Genomic DNA, 19,871 nt, shown 5'->3' on the forward strand with positions numbered 1-19,871 from the left:
CTTAATACACATATGTCGTATACGTACAAAAGGCTCCATTTCATTCTTTTAAAATTGGACTGAGCCCAGTCCAAGACGGACCAGGACCCGGCCCAAAACAACAACAGCTTAAGGGGGGGGGGGGGGGGGGGGGGGGGGGGGGGGAGGGCAAACAAACTATACTCGCTTATCTTTCATTTTTTCCCACCCCACCCACGCCTTAACGTCACCTCTCCCCCCCCCCCCCCTTGTGATAAACCCTAAGCGCCACAGTAGATTTCTCTCTCTTCCATTTCTAAAACTGGCAACGATACAGAGCGATCAGATTTCACGCGGTGTTAGTACGCCTAAATCGAGTAGTATAATCAATTGTTTGTACGAGTCCTTGGTGTATACATCAAACAAGGCAATTTTAATCTCCTTTCCCCTTTTTCTTTCTATGATTTCTCAGTCAAAGACGTAAAGGCATGGATCTGAACCCAGTGACCTTGATTTTCATTTGTCAAATCTCATTTGACCTGGATCGAGGTGAACTGGCCAAGATCAAACTCCTCATCATTATTTAGTGAAGATCTAAGCCGTTCGTTTCAATGTAAATCACAAATTTTAGGAAAAACTTACAAGTCCCACATCGATGGACTAGGGTGTTGATATCTTTTAGACTTGACTGTGAAATTGGGTCTTTAGTTCAAAAATTTATATATTTTGGCCTTTTCTTGTGCTGCTGAGTTCGAGAATTGAAAGCACAGAGGCTCCAAGTCCATTCTTGCTCCGGTTGCACATCAAAAAGGTAATTACTTACTATTTTATCGCTTTCTTTTAATTTCTGTTTGTCTTAATGTTAGTTTAATTGTAATTAAGTGTTCCGTGTTTAGTTTAAGATGTTGATATATATATATATATATATATGTTTTACTTGTTTTCACATTATGCTTTACCCAAATGATCAATATGGTAACATGTATCTGTTCTAGATAGTTTAGCCTGAGGTTTGTTTGGCTGTTTGTTGATCTTGAGGGATTAACCCGAGTTGTGACTTGTGATTAGTTTGTTTCACTTTAGTTAGACCTGTTAAAGATAGGGTCATAGGGAATAGAGTAGATATGATTTAAATGAAGAGATTTTCTAGGCCTAACCTGAAGAAATGGAAAATGTAAGCTGGTTTCGAATTCTGGTTATTTAAAAAATGATTCGAAATGATGTGGTAATTGATGTTTTGAGATTAGAGGATCATGACTATCACATAGTTTAAATGAGGACCGGTTTAACCACTCTGGAGGTGAAGGTGCTCTTCAAACAAGATGCTTATTAACTAAAATGTGGATTAACTAAACTGTTGAGGTTTTGAGTGTGCAATAGCCTTGTCAAAACCTGTTAACTTAAATATGTAGTCTTAATGAGCCTCTTGTGGGCCTGTTCACTTCATGATCTTGTTTCTATGGAATCAATTCACGTGTAAAGGATACAAAAGGGCATAGGCAGTTTAAAATGAAGGGTGTGCTTTTATAATCAAAATTTGATTTCTGATTATACAAATGGACTCAAATGTTTGCCAATAATAAAGTAGAGTTGCAGAACCCCTTAATGACTTTAAGAGTGATTAAAAAAAAACTATAGTAAGTTAGCACAGATTGTTTACATGTCATTGAGTATGTTATGTTTCCATATGATTGATCACTTAGTCCTTAAAAAGAGGGGGGAGGGGGGAGGGAGAAGAATAAAAGAGGAAGGGAAAACTTGATATGAATCTGTCCAGGACATTTCATGAAAGCTGCCTATATTATTTTATAAAATTGCGTTTAGGTATTGAGTACTTGTTGATCATAGAAAAGAACAAGGCTGATAATGATGTCTGTCCTTTCTTTAGGGTTGAAATATGTTATTCTGGTTCTGTCCTGATCTACCTAGAGGTTATGTTGGTTATTGTAATTAAACTTGTATAGATCATGTTATGTGAGGGACTAATATTCTTGATAGGACCTTAGTATGAACTTGAGGGGGTAAAATGGGGATTGATATGATTTGTCTTAGTGAAGTCTCATGTGGATAAGTTGTAAATGTGATCTGTCTCTTCCTTTGTGTTATTGAGATTGATACAAATGAAAGGGTTGAAAGGGTCATAGGGTATGGATACATAAATTGTAAACAACTTGGTAGTGAGGCAGTGTTTTAAAGGCACTTTGAGTGAAGGGAGACATAGGACCAGGTTTTACTTGGTTCATAATGTCTTCTTCCAAACAAAAGGTTGCCACGACATACCTCATATGCCTACGGGGTGAAATCTGTAGTATCCGTACTCTATTTCTTCCTTTCCTGTTCATTAGATCAAAGGGAGCCTAAAATGAACCTGTCCTGTCCTTGTTTACAATGCTTAATACTATCCTTGTTCTAGTTGGCTTGTCTGTTACTGGTTATCTTCTCACCTTTGGATCAAAATATTCTCAAAAGAATTGATCTGGAATCTGGAATATGCATCAGGACATGACTATTGGATATTTGCTTAAGTTGTGTGTCTTGCTTCTTTATTTATTTGTTCACTGAAATCTGGCAAGATAAAAGAGTAAGGGCTGTGCCTAAAACTTGAAGTGATACAGTAACAACATGGTTCATTTCTGTATAATGGTTCTTGAATATTATTTAGCGGGCCTGCAAACCTTTGTGTGCAGTCTTATCTTGAGTTTGTTGTGATTTGTTGTGAGTGCATCTCTTAAGGTATTGAGCCCTGCCCAAGTTTGTGTAATGTATAAATACATGTTGGCCTTGGTTGTTTCATACACCATCTTCGGACTTGCTTAAATTTGATTTAATCTGCATAGTGTTGGGACGGTTCAGTATAAGTCTTGTGGAAGTTTAAGTCTAAGGTTAGCCTTATATTAGGATTGATATTATTGCTTAAAAGTGAAAGATAATTAGGTGGTTAATAATGTCGGACAAGTTTAAGAATTAGTTTAAGCTTAAGAGGAAATATTCATAGGGATATGTTGACTAGGTGCAGATATACGTGTGATATATCAGCCGGCATATTATATGTACACATAAATATATAAGTCTTTAGGGAGTGTATATCAACGACCAAAGGGATAGAAAGCCAAATTAAGCTTCAATGTTTAGTTGACATTCATATTTAGCATGGAGCTAAGCCTAGCCCAATTCAACTTCATAAAGGAATAGTATAGATTTGTCTAGCCCAAAGTAAGAATTTGAAGGGGCTCAGTTGTTTTTTTGTCTTTGGTGTCCAGTCTTGGGTTTCCAAAAGAATTTGAAGGGGTTCAGTTGTTTTCTTGTCTTTGATGTCCAGTCTTGGGTTTCCAAAGCCCAACAACCTGATGTAGTGTGTGTTTTAGCTGTGTTATATCCCTATGTGTGTGTATACACTTGATAAGATCAGCAATGTTTTTTTTTCTAACCGCGGTCCTTTGATTTTTCCTCTCCCTTCTCTATCACGTGGCCACTTGGGCCGAGTCTGAAGCCAACCTGCAGGAAATTCCTTCACATTTATCAAGTCCGGCGAACAAAAGGAAACTAATACTAAAGAAACGCATAAAAGGCCCAGCCATGGGTGAAAATGGCCAACTAGGAGCTTGATACGCCCCTAGCCTTCCTTTTTTTTATTTTACTTTATTTAGTTATTTAAGTTTTTTTCCTTTATTTGTGATGTTTATCGTAATGTGTAAAAATTATATATTATTGGAATCGTTTATGATTACGAACTAGTCGTCTTAGGACAACAGTACTTATGCCGTTTAGTTGACTTTAAGTCCACAAAGTAATTTTCGAAAAAAAAAGGATTAAGCATAAAGAATGTAATTAGGAATAAATGAGGATCTTCACAACAAATTAAAATAGAAAGAAAAAATGGATTTTCAAAATCACATGATGGTATAACATACTCCTTTGAATGGATCAGTTTTCAAACCATTGCAGTATTTCTAAGAAAATTCAAAGTGAAGTCTTTTGAATTTCCGAAACCAAATCATAACTTGATAAAAAAACTGGGCCGAGCCCAGTAGAAGGACATGACTGTTTTTGGGGCTGAGACCCATTTGGAGGAAAACCATTTTTGAAACTAAAAGAAAAGAGACCGAATCTTACAAAACACAAGTTTTTGGGCTAAAGTCCAAAACTGGAAAACTTCTATTGAAATCAAAGATATATTTTTGAAAGCCTAAAATCTGAAAAAATCAATATGTACACTCGTTTTATATAGTAAAAAATGGACCAGTTGATAAGTCAAGGGGAGTTCAAACAATAATCCATTCGTAAATATAAAAGTTTTAGATAAAAACGTTCTAACGTATTATAAAAAATGACTTGAAGCCAAGTATGAGGATAAGCGTGCATAGAATTACACTTACTTATTCATAAGACAAAATAATTTTTTATACCTATTGAACAAGATATACTATCCTTATACATAAAAGGAATATATTCATATCCGGGTATTATAAATCCGAATCTAAATACCCCATACATAAGGGGAATATATTCCACTCTTTCAAAAATCAAATGATATGCAATATATGACAGATTTTTTTAAATGTGGGAATAAACACTAAATAAACAGTTCATGCAAATATTCATACATTGGAATTCAAAGGTCAACTGTATAGTACGGATCCTTAATACTAGCGTGCCTAACCCCTTCCCTAGGGGATCACCAGAACCCTTACCTAGAACTTTGGATTTCGAAAGATTTTTCACGGTGTATGAATAAACCCTTCACCATTGATTTTCCTAATTTTCTAATAATCAGGTGGCGACTCTATTTCAAAACAAAGTCCGAAAGAGCACTAACAAGTTCGAAATAGCTTTTCGAGCGCTAATCCCACCCATAAAATGCGAACCGTAACAAGGAGAAGGGACTTAGAGTTTCATGTTGAGGATTGGGTGTTCTTAAAATTTTCACCTATGAAAGGTGTAATGAGATTTGGCAAGAAATAGAAACTTAGTCCCAAGTACATTGGACCTTACAGAATCCTGTGTAGGGTTGGTTAAGTGGCCTATGAGCTTGAGTTGCCACAAGATTTGGCGGCTGTACAACAAGAGTTTCATGTATCCTCGTTGAAGAAGTGTGTGGGAGACCCATCGTTGGTTGTTCCTGCTGACACTATAACCGTTAAGGATGGTCTCACTTATGAAGAGATACTCGTAGCCATTCTTGATCGTTAGGTTCACAAGTTGAGAACTAAAGAAGTTGCCTTAGCAAAAGGTTTAATGTAGGAGTCAGAAAGTCGAAGTGTTTCCTTCACGTTCATGTATTCAAGCCATGTCTAGTCATATTCTTAACCATGACCCATCATTCGAAGACGAATGATCCCAAGAGGAAGATGTTGTAACACCTCATGCATTCGGGATAGAGTTTGACTTGTAAGACGGGGGTATAATGGAACCAACATGAGGAGTATAAGAAGTGTTTTGAAAACTAATCAAGTCATAATAAGAGTCTTTGGACAAAGAAATTTCGAAAGCCACTCTACGGAGCATGTTTTCAAGTGAGTTTGCAGAAGGTCTTACTTCAAGTGACTATAAACCCTTGATTAATTGGAAATTTTGGAACACTTCCTAATGAAATTTGTAGCCCTTTTAAATACCTTTCCAACGGTATATTATAGAGGTCAACTGGACATCTGTACAAAATGTTATGACCGTTTTACTGAAGGGTCGCAGAGTAGTCCACTCACTGGAAATTGCCTTGAGTAAATATGGACCAAATATACGGTTCGTATATATGGACCATATTTAGTGAGAAAATCACCTGACAATCTATTTTTGTGCCATGAGAATATACGGTCCATAAATACGAATCGTATTTCAGAATACGGACCATATTTATGGTCCGTAATTCTCTCGGCATAGTTGATTATAAATACACCAGTTCTGTCTTCTAATTCTATTTTTTCATTCCTTCAAGCCCTAGAACGAAGTTCCTATTCTCCCATCAATCCAAGACATTAAGGTAAGCTAATCTAGCCCTTCCAAGACATTAAGGTAAGCTATTCTAGCCCTTCCAAGTCAATTCAAGAAAACCCAAGTTTAAGGGTTAAGGTTCAGGCTTTTGGATTTCTTCTTCAAGACACAAACTTTATCACGTATTGTGGAGCGATTAAAGTATGTAGGGTTTCTATCTACGTGTGGGAATATCATTGTTCTTCCCCACACCGCTTTCTTCCATGATTAGACGAAGTTCACCTAAAACTAGGGTTCTAGACATGTTTATGATAACCCTAAGCTCAGGTACCATGATATACCATGTTTGTATTGACAGTTCATTATTGTATTCTTGATATCCTAGTTTGGTTATGGAGAATCTGTCCGTAATCTATGAAAACTCATACTTTGCATTCCACGGGTTCTTACATGCAAGATATGAACTGTTATGCTTATTTACATTAAAATCCTATATGTCTCCATGTTTTCATACAAGTACTTTATGTAATTATATATTCATGTTATATTATACTTAAAATTCATATTTAAGAAAACCATGGTCTCAGATGCCACCTATTTTCATGTTCATGTTTTTGGGAGTTGCACAGATTATCAAGAAGGCTCACATAGCCTGAAACTAGGCTTGCCACCGTAGGATAAGGATCGCTCTGCCCAGTTAGGATAATTCCTTCATGTTTTATTGATTGGATGCTTTCATGTCATGTTTACGTCTTATAACCCTGGCAAGGTATGAGATTGCTCTGCTGGTCGGGCCAGGTACTAGACTCCATATACCCACGTGGTGATTCCTGTTGTCGGTTATATTAATTCTCTCCCAACTAAAAATGCTTTTACTCATGTTATATACATATATATTCATGTCCGATGATACTCATGTTCATGTTTAGCTTATAGATACAGTTTCAGTTTCAGTTCTATTATTTTCATGTGTCATGCTTATTTCATTCAGTTGCTTTACATACCAATACAATTCGAATGTACTTGTCACGACCCAATCGGAGGGCCATGACGGGTACCCATAGCTGACCTACTGAGAACCTCTTAACCTACTTCTTATAATCATTTCTAGGTGAGCCACATGGCTAACTCATATTTATCACAAACTGAAGAGACACAATTTCCATTAAACGTATGCACGTCTATATAAATATCATCAACTATGCCCATAGGTACAAGCCGACAAGGTTGACAAAATGATTTACAAAATATGAACCGATGAGGTTATGGGATATCTATCTATGTACATCTGTCTACGAGCCTCTACATGGAGTATGTAATATCATAAAGACGGGACAGAACCCCGCCATGCCCAAGTATGTACAAAAAAGAGTAGTACCAACTAAACTGCAGCTTCAGATCAAGGGAGCACTTCTATGCAATAGCTGATGAAACAGCCTAGGGGTCTGGTCCGTCTCCCTGTCTACCTGCTGGCATAAACGCAAAGTCCACAAACAAAAGAACATCAGTACGAATAATCTACTGAATTTGTAAGGCATGAATAGCAACATGATGAAAGCATGAAGATAACATAAGATAAAGAGATAAATTTATACCTTAGAATACCTCTTAAGGTGGCTGTCCTGCATACTTATCCTTTTTCTAAAGAAAACATTTTCATACATACCTATATGTATAAAGATACCATACCCGGTCATATAGGCTCGGTGTCACCCGTACCCGGCCATAGCAAGGCTCGGTGTTATCCGTATCCAACTGTAGTGGTGTACACAATAGGTGTCGTACCCGGCCGACTATTGCGTGGCTCAGTGTGAGAAAAATAGATACATATATATAAAGCATGAATAAGAGTCCAAAGGAAACTTTACAACTCCATCGGAGTGACATAAGGTCGGTGAACCTTCGATTACCATTATGGAATCATCATTATCAATATATCTTCTCATTAGGGTCAACTATCATAAGATGAGATCAACAACGAGAAACAAGATCAATAACATCATAACAACATCAAGAACTATAAGCTTTAGCACTTCAAGGAATGGAGTAATCATGGAAAACATTATGGATATCATGTATAAGTTTGTGACAATGGGATCATGCCTTAAGAAAGAAGGGGTTAGCCTTAACATACCTTTATGTATCCTTAATTACTTAACATTCTCCTCTCAAGCCCTTAAATCTACATTCAAGAGGATTCATACTAAGGTTAAGTCTTGAAAATGCTCTTAAGTACAAACTAGAGTAATTAATGAGCTAGCGGAATTTGGGCAGCACTTCCCCTATTTTATCGACTTCCACCAAACTCCGAAAAAATTCCAAAACAACAATAATAACATCAAAAATATCATAATAAAGTAATTATATTCAATTTAATCTTAAATCCATCCAAAATCTCCTTTCAAAATCACCTCATAGTCATCAACTTCAATTCAACACTTTATGACTTCTTTACTATGATTCTTTCCTCTCCAAAACTTGGTAAACCTCTAAATCAACTCAATCATGTAAATAATATGAAAAACATACCTTATAAGAGAATAACTTCACTTTACTCAACTTCTTCCAAGACCAAGTTCATCACAACATTGAAGAGAAGCAAAAACAATCATCTTCCATGAATTATCTTGAGGTTTTAATGTTTGACATTCTCTTTTGATGGTGTGGAAGGTTGTGGAATATTTTATAACCTTCAAGAACTTTCTTATAATATGGAGAGAAGAGTGTGGGAGGCTGATATGAAAAGTGGGATCTTTTGGGACTTAAAAAGGTGTTAATTTCGCCCTCCTGCTTCAATTTGCGGTGGAGATGCAGCTCAGCATACTGAGTATGCGGCCGCATCTCCCCTCCTTTCCTTGGGGAGGATGTGGGGGAAGTGAGTCCTGCCAATTTGGTGAGTTTACGGCCGCAAACTGGTCCATAAACTCTGATTTTCGCGAAATTACGTTCTTTTCGATTCGTTTGACCTCCAATCCTTATGGAACCTTCTTGACACTTGTATAAAAATTAATTAACCATCTAAGGGGACCTATACCTCCCCATAAAGGTAATTCTAAGAAATTTATTGCTCAAATAACACAAAATCTTCCCAAAACATCACTCAAGTTTCCAATCCCTTAACGAACTTACTTCCGCCGATTCATTTAACTCCCAAACCTTAAGGTACACACTTAACATTATCAAATAGCCTCCTTAACCTTGTAAGGGCTTCATGTCCACTCTAGGCTTGCATTATTTTACTGATAATGCAAACGACACAAAATTTCCAAAGTGTAACAGTACTGACGTCCCCTTTTATTTGCCTGGGAACCTGCATTTCACCATGCAGATTTACAGGATGACGGATCAACTCATTAGGAATTTGTTCGTATCACCTATTAGTGAGCCCCATTTCATTCGGGGTGTTATCTTTATTCATTTCATGTCTGTTATGTAGTTAGGTATGCCGGGAGCCTTGTCCCGATAAACAGTTTAGCAGTTAGAGTCATGTCAGAGGTTTCATAGACTATCAGTTATGTCATGTCAAAAGTTCAGCGTCGTATAGCCAGTATTGGCTAAACATTTATTATATTTTCAGATTATTTTCGCGTCATGTTTAAACAGTATTTTCATTAGTATTATGATTACTCATGTTATTCAGACTATACATGTTTTAAAGTTATATTCCGCATTCAGTTCATGCCCCATGTTGATTCAGCAAGGCAGGTGGTTGGCTCGATCACATGCGGTCAGACTCTGAGTTCCGTGTTACGCCTAGGCCATGATTCGGAGAGTGACAGAACCACTTTAGTTATCCCCATTATACCCTCTTATTAATCCAATTAGACTAATCACAACGCTCTAATTAAGATCAAAAGTCTCAACTTGCCTGAATTGAAGCTCGACGGTCACAATAAAGGCTTTCCTTTTTCGTATAGCCTCCAAACGGTACCCATAATGCCATATAAAAGATTCGCGTCTAGAAAATCAACCCAAAACCCCATTCCAAACCCCAAAGGTCAAAACCATAATTTCATTGCATAATCGAGTTCAATATTGTCAAATTATTACTCTAGGACACTAGATGAATCCAATGATACCCATATTGCTATACTTTAGTTCCGGTCATAAAAGAAACTCCAAAATAGGTTTCAAAGCCCCGAAGGGTAAAATGGAAAATTTAACTAATAATTAGTTTACCCATGGTCTATGGAGGGTAGATACCAAGAATCAATCAAAGCTGACATCAATTTCATGATTAATTGAAGAAATCCTGTTTTTATATTTGGGTTCATAAATCCCCAATTCACCAATCCAAAATCATGATTTCTAGCACGGAAACCCTTAATAATTGATGAGATAATGGAAATAGGAAGATTAGAAACTTACCCACTCGATGAATCTTGCGAATCCCCTCAAAATCTCCTTAAACCGAAGTCTCAAGCTCCAAATATGTGAATGAAATGTCTAAACTCGAAATGGGAGATATGTTGTGATCTGTCCAGCGATTTCCTCTTCAACGGACGCTTACTCACTTCTACGGGTCCACTTTTGCGCAAAAGGGCTCGAATATTCGAGCTTCACTTAACAGGACGAGGTCCACATCTGCGGACCAATTCACGTAGGAGCCCCACGCATGTGCGGGCCTCCTCTCGTAGGAGCGGACCTAGCCCACTCAACTAAAAGGCCGCACCTGCTGGCCACCTCACGCAGGTGCGAGCCAAATCTTACAGAAGCGAGACACCACAAAACCAGAAGAATCTGCTAAGCTCCAAACTTTAATCCAACACTTGAAACTCAACCGAGACCTCCTGAACACAAACAAAATATGCAAACCAGTTCTAAAACATGCTACGTCCTCACTCTGCACTCGAAATTTCCAAAAGAGAACATATTGACCCGGTGTTGACCGAGATCAATTCCAATTCTCCTAAAACTAGATTTCCAACCTAAATAACTAAGCCATGAAGGCATTGACTCCCACCAAGTTGGTCCACATCTCATTTAGAATAATTCAATAAGGAAATAAATGCAGAAAATCACACAAGTCATTTCTAAAGACTTAATAAGTCTAATAATCATAAAAACATATGGAAGGTGATACAACCCCCAAAATCTAGAGTCACTAGTACAAGAACGGACTGTAGAAATACAAGTGTTACATCTTTGAAATTTTGTATCGTTTGCATTAAGAGTAAACTAGCGCAAGGCTAAAGTGCATATAAAGCCCTTATAAGGTTAAGGACGTTATTTAATAATTCCAAGTATGTGTCTTAAGGTTTCAGAGTCATATGTAGCGATGGAAGTAAGTTCGTTGAAGGAATTTGAAATTTGAATCATGTTTTGGGAATATTTCGTATCATTTGAGTAATACATTGTTTATTATTGCCTTGAGGGGGAGCTATAGGGACCCTTAGATGGTTAATGAAATTTTATATAAGTTCCAAGAAGGTTCCATAAGGATTGAAGGTCAAACGAATAAAAAGAATGCATTTTTGCGAAATCGTGGAAAAATGAGCAATATGCGGCCGTATAATCAGAATGTTGGGCCACATATTGGCCGTCAAATCCCTATTTAGGGTGAGATTTCTGACAAATACCACCCCCATGTTGTGGATGGAGTATCTATCCACATACTCAGCATGCTGAGCCGCATACTCAACATGCTGAGCCGCATACTCACCGCAACACGGAGCGGTGGAGCGAATTGAACCCCTTTAAACCCCAAAAGATCCGATTTTCATACCAACCTCCCACATTTATTTCCCCTCATTTATCTTACGTTATTCTCCATGCTTTTATCATATTACATTCATGCCTTACATACTCAGTACATTGTTTGTACTGACGTCTTTTTGTTTGTGGACACTGCGTTCATGCCTGCCGGCAGGTAGGGAGATAGACCACACCTTTAGGCTGCTTCATTAGTGATTGCATAGTGGTGCTCCATTTGATCCGGAGCTGCAATAGTTGGTGTAATTCTTTTTTGTGTACATATATGGGCATGGCGGGGTCCTTTCCTATCTTTATGATATTACATACTCTTCGTAGAGGCTCATAGAGAGATGTGTATAGCTAGATATACCTCAGTTTTTTTGGTTCACATTTTGTATATCATTTTGATAGCCTTGCCGGCTTGTGTATATATCAGCATAGTTGATGATGTTTATATAAAATGGTGCCTTAGTCCGGTGGAATTTGCGTTATTGATGCATGGTAATTATGAGTTAGCCATGTGGCTCAACTAGATATGATTGTGAAAGTAGGATGAGAGGTGCTCGGTAGGTTAGCTCCGGGTGCCCGTCATGGCCTTCCGATAGGGTCGTGACAAAGGTGGTATCAGAGCGGTTCGTCCTAGGGTGTGTCTACAAGCCGTATCTAGTAGAGTCTTGTTTATAGGTGTGAAGTGCGCCACACTGATAAAATGGAGACTACAGGCATTTAGGAATGAATGACCTTCTTCTTCATTATAAATCGTGCGATAGAGCCATGACATAAGAATTTTCCTTTTCTTAACAATGTGTTATGTTTTCAGCAATGTCTGTAAAGGGAAATGGTATAGCAGCCCAAAAAGGCAAGACAATGGTAGGTAGAAGAACTGAGCGGGTACTGCCGATAGATATAGAGGAGGGTGAGTCCCATAACGAGGTCCCATCTCAGTTCTCTCACTCACCGCTTGCTTCAGAGGATCATGAAGGAGCCTCAACTCCAACTCTAGCACCCCCAGTTCCTCCACCAGATGCTTTAGGCCTAGAGGTGAAAGAGGCCATCCATTTGCTGACTCAGTTAGTCGCTGCTCAGGCCCAATGACAAGGTATGGGTCATGGTGACAGAGCTGTTGGTGCCAGAACCTGTGATTTTATTAGTTTGAACCCTCTAGAATTCTTTGGGTCAAAATCGGACGAGGACCTGTAGAGCTTTATAGATAGAATGTTGAGAACATTACAGGTAATACATGTATCGGATGTTGAGTCGGTAGAGTTTGCTTCCTATAGATTACAGGATGTTGCGGTTCATTGGTATACTATTTGGATATCTTCTAGAGGAGTCAATGCACCTCCACCGATATGGCAAGAGTTTGTAGATGCTTTCCACTGACACTATTTGCTGCCAAATATTCGACGGGCCAGAGCAACAGGTTCTTGAATCTTAGACAGGGAAATATGAGTGCTCTGGAGTTTAGCCTTCGTTTTAATTCTTTGTCCAGGTATGCTCCAGCCATGATAGCCGATATGGGAGATCGCGTTCACCGGTTTGTGAATGGTTTGGGGCCGCATTTGATGGATAAGTGCTTGACAGCCTCGCTCTAGAAAGGTATGGATATTTCTCGCGTTCAGGCCTATGCCTAGAATTTGGAAGAACGGAAACAGTAACAAAGGAGTGAGCGTGAGCATGATGGGGGTTATAGTAAGAGGAATAGATCTTCGGGCCCAGTTAGTGAGTTTAGAGGAGGGAATAGACAGCATGTTCTAGGCACTCAGTCTATGCAGCGACTAGTGTACCTCCAGAATTTGCAAGCCAGAGATTTAATAGACCTATTCACTCCGAACCGGGTCAGAGCTTTAGAGCTTCGGGTTCTCAGTACAGGGGTGATTCAGGCCAGATGAGACCATATTTACCTGGATGTGCTCAGTGTGGGAAGGTATATTGGGGACAGTTCCGATTAGGTTCGGATATTTGTTATGCTTGTAGCCAGTCAGGCCATATTATGCGTGAGTGTCCATTCTGAGGTAGTAGAGGTACGGTTCAGCCTACAGGATCGGCAGCTGGTTCTTTATCATCTATACGCCCTCTGGGGCAAGGCTCATAGACACCAGCTGGTCGTGGTAGAGGTAGAGGAGGAGCATCCAGTTCAAGTGGTCCTCAGCACCATATTTATGCTCTGGCTGGGCGACAAGACCTTGAGTCTTCCCCCAATGTTGTCAAAGGTATATCATCGGTATCTTCTCATGATTTGTATGCATTAATTAATCCAAGTTCTACATTGTCATAAATTACTCCTTATATTGCCGATCGTATTGGGGTGAACCCTAAGGCAATTAAGCCTTTTGAAGTGTCTACACCCATCGGTGACCCAGTGATAGCTAGTCGGGTATATAGTTATTGTGTGGTTGTGATTTGTGATCATCATACTAAGGCTGATCTACTTGAGTTGAAAATGGTAGACCTTGATGTCATTATGAGTATGGATTGGTTGTCTTCTTGCTATGCCAATGTTTATTGTAGAACCAAAATGGTTCATTTCCAGTTTCTGGGAGAACCAGTTTCAGAGTGGAAGGGTAAAACAGCATCTCCGAGAGGTAGATTTATTTCCTATCTCAAGGCAAGAAAGATGATTGCTAAAGGCTGTATTTATCACTTAGTTCGGCTTCAGGATATAGAGGCAGAGTTGCCAACTCTCCAATCTGTCCCTGTGGTGAATGAGTTTCCGGATGTGTTTTCGGATGAGCTTCCAGGCCTTTGACCCGAGCGAGAGATTGATTTCGCTATTGATGTGCTATCGGATACTAAACCATATCTATTCCTCCTTATACAATGACTCCTACAGAGTTGAGGGAGTTGAAGGAGCAATTGAAAGATTTGCTTGAAAAAGGCTTCATCAGGCCTAGTTCATCGCCGTGGGGAGCACCTGTATTGTTTGTAAGAAAGAAATAAGGCTCCTTGCAAGTGTGTATTGATTATAGGTAGCTGAATAATACGATGATAAAGAATAAATATCCGCTCCCAAGAATTGTTGATTTATGGGACAAGTTGCAAGGTGCCAAATGGTGCTCAAAAATAGACTTGAGATCAGGATATGACCAGGTGAGAGTTAGGGAGAAAGATATTCCTAAGACGGCCTTCAGAACCTTGTATGGTCACTTTGAATTTCGGGTACTGTCGTTCGGGTAATGTCGTTCAGGTTGACTAATGCACCGGTAGTGTTCATGGATTTGATGATCAATATGTTCAGGCCTTTCCTAGACTTGTTTATGATTATGTTTATTGACGATATCTTGGTATACTCATGATCCGAGGCAGAGCATGCAGATCATTTATGTACTGTCCTTAGAGTTCTTCAGGCTCGGGAGCTATATGCAAAATTTTCGAAATGTGAGTTTTGGTTGAATTATGTTACTTTTCCGGGACAAATTATTTCAGCTGACGGTATTCAGGTGGATACCCAGAAGATTGAAGCTATAAAGACTTGGCCAAGACCCACTACACCTACGGAGGTTCGTAGTATTCTGGGCTTGGCAGGTTATTATAGAAGATTTGTAGACGACTTTTCTTCTATTTCTGCCACATTAATGAAGCTGACTCAGAAATCAGCTAAATTTCAATAGACGGATGCTTATGAGTGCAGTTTACAGAAATTGAAGGATAGGCTGACTTCGACCCCGGTTCAGGCACTTCTAGAAGGACCGGAGAGCTATGTGGTGTATTGTGATGCTTCACGCATTGGGTTAGGCTGTGTGTTGATGCAACATGGTAAATTTATTGCTTATGCTTCAAGGCAGTCGCGGAAACACGAGAAAAACTATCCAACCCATGATCTAGAGTTAGCTGCTGTGATTTATGCATTGAAGGCGTGGTGGCATTATATATATAGTGTTCATGTTGATATTTATATGGATCATAAAAGTGTACAGTACATTTTCAAGCAGAAGGAGTTAAATTTACGGCAAAGGCAGTGGTTGGAGTTGTTGAAAGATTATGATGTTAACATTCTATATCATCTCGGGAAAGCAAAATGTTGTAGCTGATGCTCTCAACCGTATATCTATGGGAAGCTTATGTGATGTGCATCCAGGGAAGAGAGAGTTAGCTCGTGAGCTCCAACAGTTAGCTAGCCTAGGAGTTCGGGTAATGGACTCGGGCAATATGAGAGTTACCATTTAGAATTCAGACGTTTTGTCACTAGTAGTTGAGGTGAAAGAACGCCAGTATGAGGATCCCATATTAGTTCATTACAGGAATACACTTCCTCAAACAAAGAAGTCTTCCTTTGAGATTTCTGCCGATGGAGTTCTCAGCTGTCGAGGCAGATTATGTGTTCCTGATGTAGCAGACACCAGATTTTAGAGGAAGCCCATTGTTCCCGTTATTCTTTTCACCCGGGAGCGACAAAAATGTATCATGATCTTAAATGTATATATTGGTGGAACAGAATGAAGAAAGACAGAGCGGGATTTGTAGCTCAATGTCCTAACTATCAGCAAGTAAAGATTGAGCATCAGAAGCCCAATGGATTGTTGCAAGCTATGGAAATTCTGACTTGGAAATGAGAAGTGATTAATATGGATTCATCGCAGGCTTACCTCGTTCTCAGCGTACGTATGATTCTATGTGGGTAATTGTGTATATACTTATGAAGTCAGCTCATTTCCTACTAGTCAGAACTACATACATAGCTGAAGATTATACAAAGCTTTATGTAAAGAAATAGTACGACTCCATGGCGTTCCAGTATCTATTATTTCTGATAGAGGGACACAATTTACAACTAATTTCTAGAAGTCCTTCAAAGAAGGTTTGGGGACTCAGGTGAGTCTCATTATAACATTTCATCCCTAGACTGATGGACAAGTTGAGCACACCATTCAGACTCTCGAGGATATGTTATGGGCATGCGTGTTGGATTTTTGAGGTAATTGGATGATCACTTACCGACTTATTGAGTTCCCTTATAACAACAGGTACCATTCCAGCATCAAAATGGCCCCGTATGAAGCTTTATATTGGCGCAAGTGTTGATCACCAGTTGGGTGGTTCGAAGTGGGAGAAGCTAAGTTAATAGGGCCAAACTTGATCCAGCAAACCATAGAAAAAGTCAAGCTTATTCAGGATCGATTATTGGCAGCTCAGAGTCATCAGAAATCGTATGCGGATAATTGTTGATGGGACTTAGAGTTCCAAGCGAATGACTGGGTATTCTTAAAGGTGTCACCGATGAAGGGCGTCATGAGATTTCGTATAAAGGGCAAGCTCAGCCCTCGGTATATTGGGCCTTATAAGATTGTACGCAAGATAGGCCAGGTGGCTTATGAGTTAGATCTACCTTCGGATTTGGAGTCAGTCCATCCGGTTTTCCATGTATTGATGCTTCGCAAGTGTATTGGAGATCCTTCCAGAATTGTACCTGTAGATGATATCTAGATCACCGAGCAACTATCCTATGAAGAAGTTCCCATTGCTATTCTAGATAGGCAAGTTTGGAGGCTCAGAACCAAAGATGTAGCTTCACTTAAAGTTTTATGAAAGAAACCATAATAGGGAAGAAATGACTTGGGAAGCTGAGGAAGATATGAAGTTCCGGTATCCACATTTATTTCCACCCCGGGAGGAGATTCAGACAGAGGCATCATTGTCCTCAGGTATGTAATGCTTTCTTTCGATGATTTCTTGGTCGTGTGTGGCCATCATTGTTGTTGTAGCCCCGTGAGGCGATATATATGTTTTTGGTTGCTGTGGCAGGATAGTAGTGATATATTACAGGGGAAACTCTGGTGCAATTTTTATAGAATTCCTAAGAGCCTAACATTCGAGGACAAATGTTCCTAAGGGGGGAGGAATGTTCCATCTTGAAAATTTCATGTTGTTTGCTTTAAGAGTAAACTAGAACAAGACTAAAGTGAATATGAAGCCTTTATAAGGTTAATGATGTTATCTAATAATTCCAAGTATGTGTCTTAAGGTTTCAGAGTCATATGTAGCGATGGAAGTAAGTTTGTTGAAGGAATTGGAAATTTGAATCATGTTTTGGGAAGATTTCATATCATTTGAGCTATACATTGTTTAGTACTGCCTTGAGGTGGAGATATAGGGACCCTTATTTGGTTAATGAAGTTTTATACAAGTGCCAAGAAGGTTCCATCAGGATTGGAGGTCAAACGAATCGAAAAGAACGTATTTTCGCGAAACTGGGGAAAAAGGAGCAATATGCAGCCGCATACTCAGTATGCTGGGCTGCATATTAGCTGTCAACTCCCCATTTTGGGTGATATTTCTGCCCAACACCACCCTCATGTTGTGGAGGGAGTATCCGTCCGCATACTCAGTATGCTGAGCCGCATACTCACCGCAACACGGAGCGGTGGGGCGAATTGGACCCCTTTTTAAACCCCAAAAGATCCCATTTTCATACCAACCTCCCACATTTATTTACCCACAATTATAGAGGGTTATTTAGAGTTCTTGAAGGTTCCATAACACTCCAAAACTTTCCATATCATCAAGAGAGAAGATCAACATCAAAACCCAAAAGTTATCCATGGAAGAAGATTGTTCTTGCTTCTCTTCAAAGTTGTGATGAACTAGGTCTTGAAAGGAGTTGAGGAAGGTGAAGTTCCTCTATTATAAGGTATGTTATTACTATTATTTACATGATTGAGTGGATGCAAAGGTTTAATAACCCTTGGAAAGGAAAAGAATTAAAGTGGAGAAGTCATAAGTGTTGAAGTGAAAAAGATGACCATGAGACGAACTTGAAAAGGGGATTTTGGATAAATTTGAGATTAAATTGAATGTAACTTCTTTAATATGGTATTGTGAATATTATTAAAGTCTTTTGGGATTTGGTTTGTATTTTGGTGGAAGTTGATAAAATAGGGGAAATGTTGCCCAAACTTTGTTAGCTCGTTAATTGCACTAGTTTGAACTTAAGAGTGTTTTCAAGACTTAATCTTAGTGTGAATCCTCTTGGATGTAGATTTTGCGGACTTTGAGGAGAATGTTAAGTAGTTAAGAAGACGTAAAGGTATGCAAGGCTAACCCTTTCTTTCTAAAGGCATGATTCCCTAGTTGTGAACCTATACATGATATCCATGATAATCCTATTCCTAGAAATGCTAGAAGCTCATAATTCTCAAGGTTCTAATAATATTGTTGACAATGTTCTTTGTGATGATAATGACAACAATTATGATGATGATTTCAATTCTAGAGATGCCAAAGCTTAAAGTTCTTAATATTCTCATGATATTATTGAGCTTGTCCCATGATTATCGATTGTATCCATTGTTGTTAATCTCATCTTATAATAGTTGTTCTTCCAAGGTGAGATATAGCGATGATGATGATTCCATAGTAGAAATCAGAGGTTTAACAACTTTATGTCACCCCGATAGAGTTGTAATGTTTCCTTTAGATACTCACGTTTGTCATATATGTATGCAGCTATCTTGTGACACCGAGCTTATGTGGTCGGGTATGATATCTATTGTGCACACACCACTGCAGTTGGGTATGGACAACACTGAGCCTTGCTACGACCGGGTATGGATGATGCCAAACCTATATGAACGGGTATGATATCATTATATGTATATGTATGAAATGTTTTCTGTAGAGAAAGGTTAAGTAAGCATGATGAACGTCTTAAGAGGTATTATGAGGTATAAATGATTTATTTATCTTACGTTATTCTCCATGCTTTTATCATATTACTATTCATGCCTTACATACTCAGTACATTGTTCGTACTGACATCTTTTTGTTCGTGGATGATGTGTTCATGCTCGCAGGTAGGCAGGGAGATAGACCAGACCTTTAGGCTGCTTCATCAGTGATTGCATAGAGGTGTTCCATTTGATCCGGAGCTGCAATAGTTGGTATTATTATTATTTTTGTGTAAGGGTCCTGTCCTGTCTTTATGATATTACATACTCTTTGTGAAGGATCGTAGACAGATGTGTGTAGCTAGATTTCCCTCAGTTTTGTCGGTTCACATTTTGTATATCATTTTGATAGCCTTGTCGGCTTCTGTATATATGGGCATAGTTGATGATGTTTATATAAAATAGTGCCTTGGCCCGGTGGAATTTGCGTTATTGATGCATTGTAATTATGTGTTAGCCTTGTGGCTCACAGATATGATTATGAAAGTATGATGAAAGATGCTCGGTAGGTTAGCTTCGGGTGACCGTCATGGTCCTCCGGTTGGGTCGTGTCAACAAGTCTTAGATACAACCCAAAATACTGTCTAGATAGGAAAAGATTGAAGTAAATGATAGAAGAAGAATCCG

General features: G+C 38.8%; 1 long non-coding RNA gene across 2 annotated transcripts; it reads left to right on the top strand.

The window, feature by feature from the left end:
- The first annotated feature begins 210 nt into the window (after positions 1-210).
- On the top strand, positions 211-19,666 carry LOC132640802 (uncharacterized). 2 transcript variants are annotated; one of them, XR_009582381.1, is made up of 3 exons: positions 211-769; positions 19,024-19,152; positions 19,371-19,666. It is a non-coding gene; the product is annotated as an uncharacterized LOC132640802 (long non-coding RNA). The 2 variants fall into 2 exon arrangements; XR_009582380.1 differs by lacking the exons at positions 19,024-19,152; positions 19,371-19,666 and adding an exon at positions 3,449-3,685.
- Positions 19,667-19,871: the final 205 nt, after the last annotated feature.

This window comes from Lycium barbarum, chromosome 5, assembly GCF_019175385.1.
Source record: "Lycium barbarum isolate Lr01 chromosome 5, ASM1917538v2, whole genome shotgun sequence".
Lineage (NCBI taxonomy): Eukaryota > Viridiplantae > Streptophyta > Magnoliopsida > Solanales > Solanaceae > Lycium > Lycium barbarum.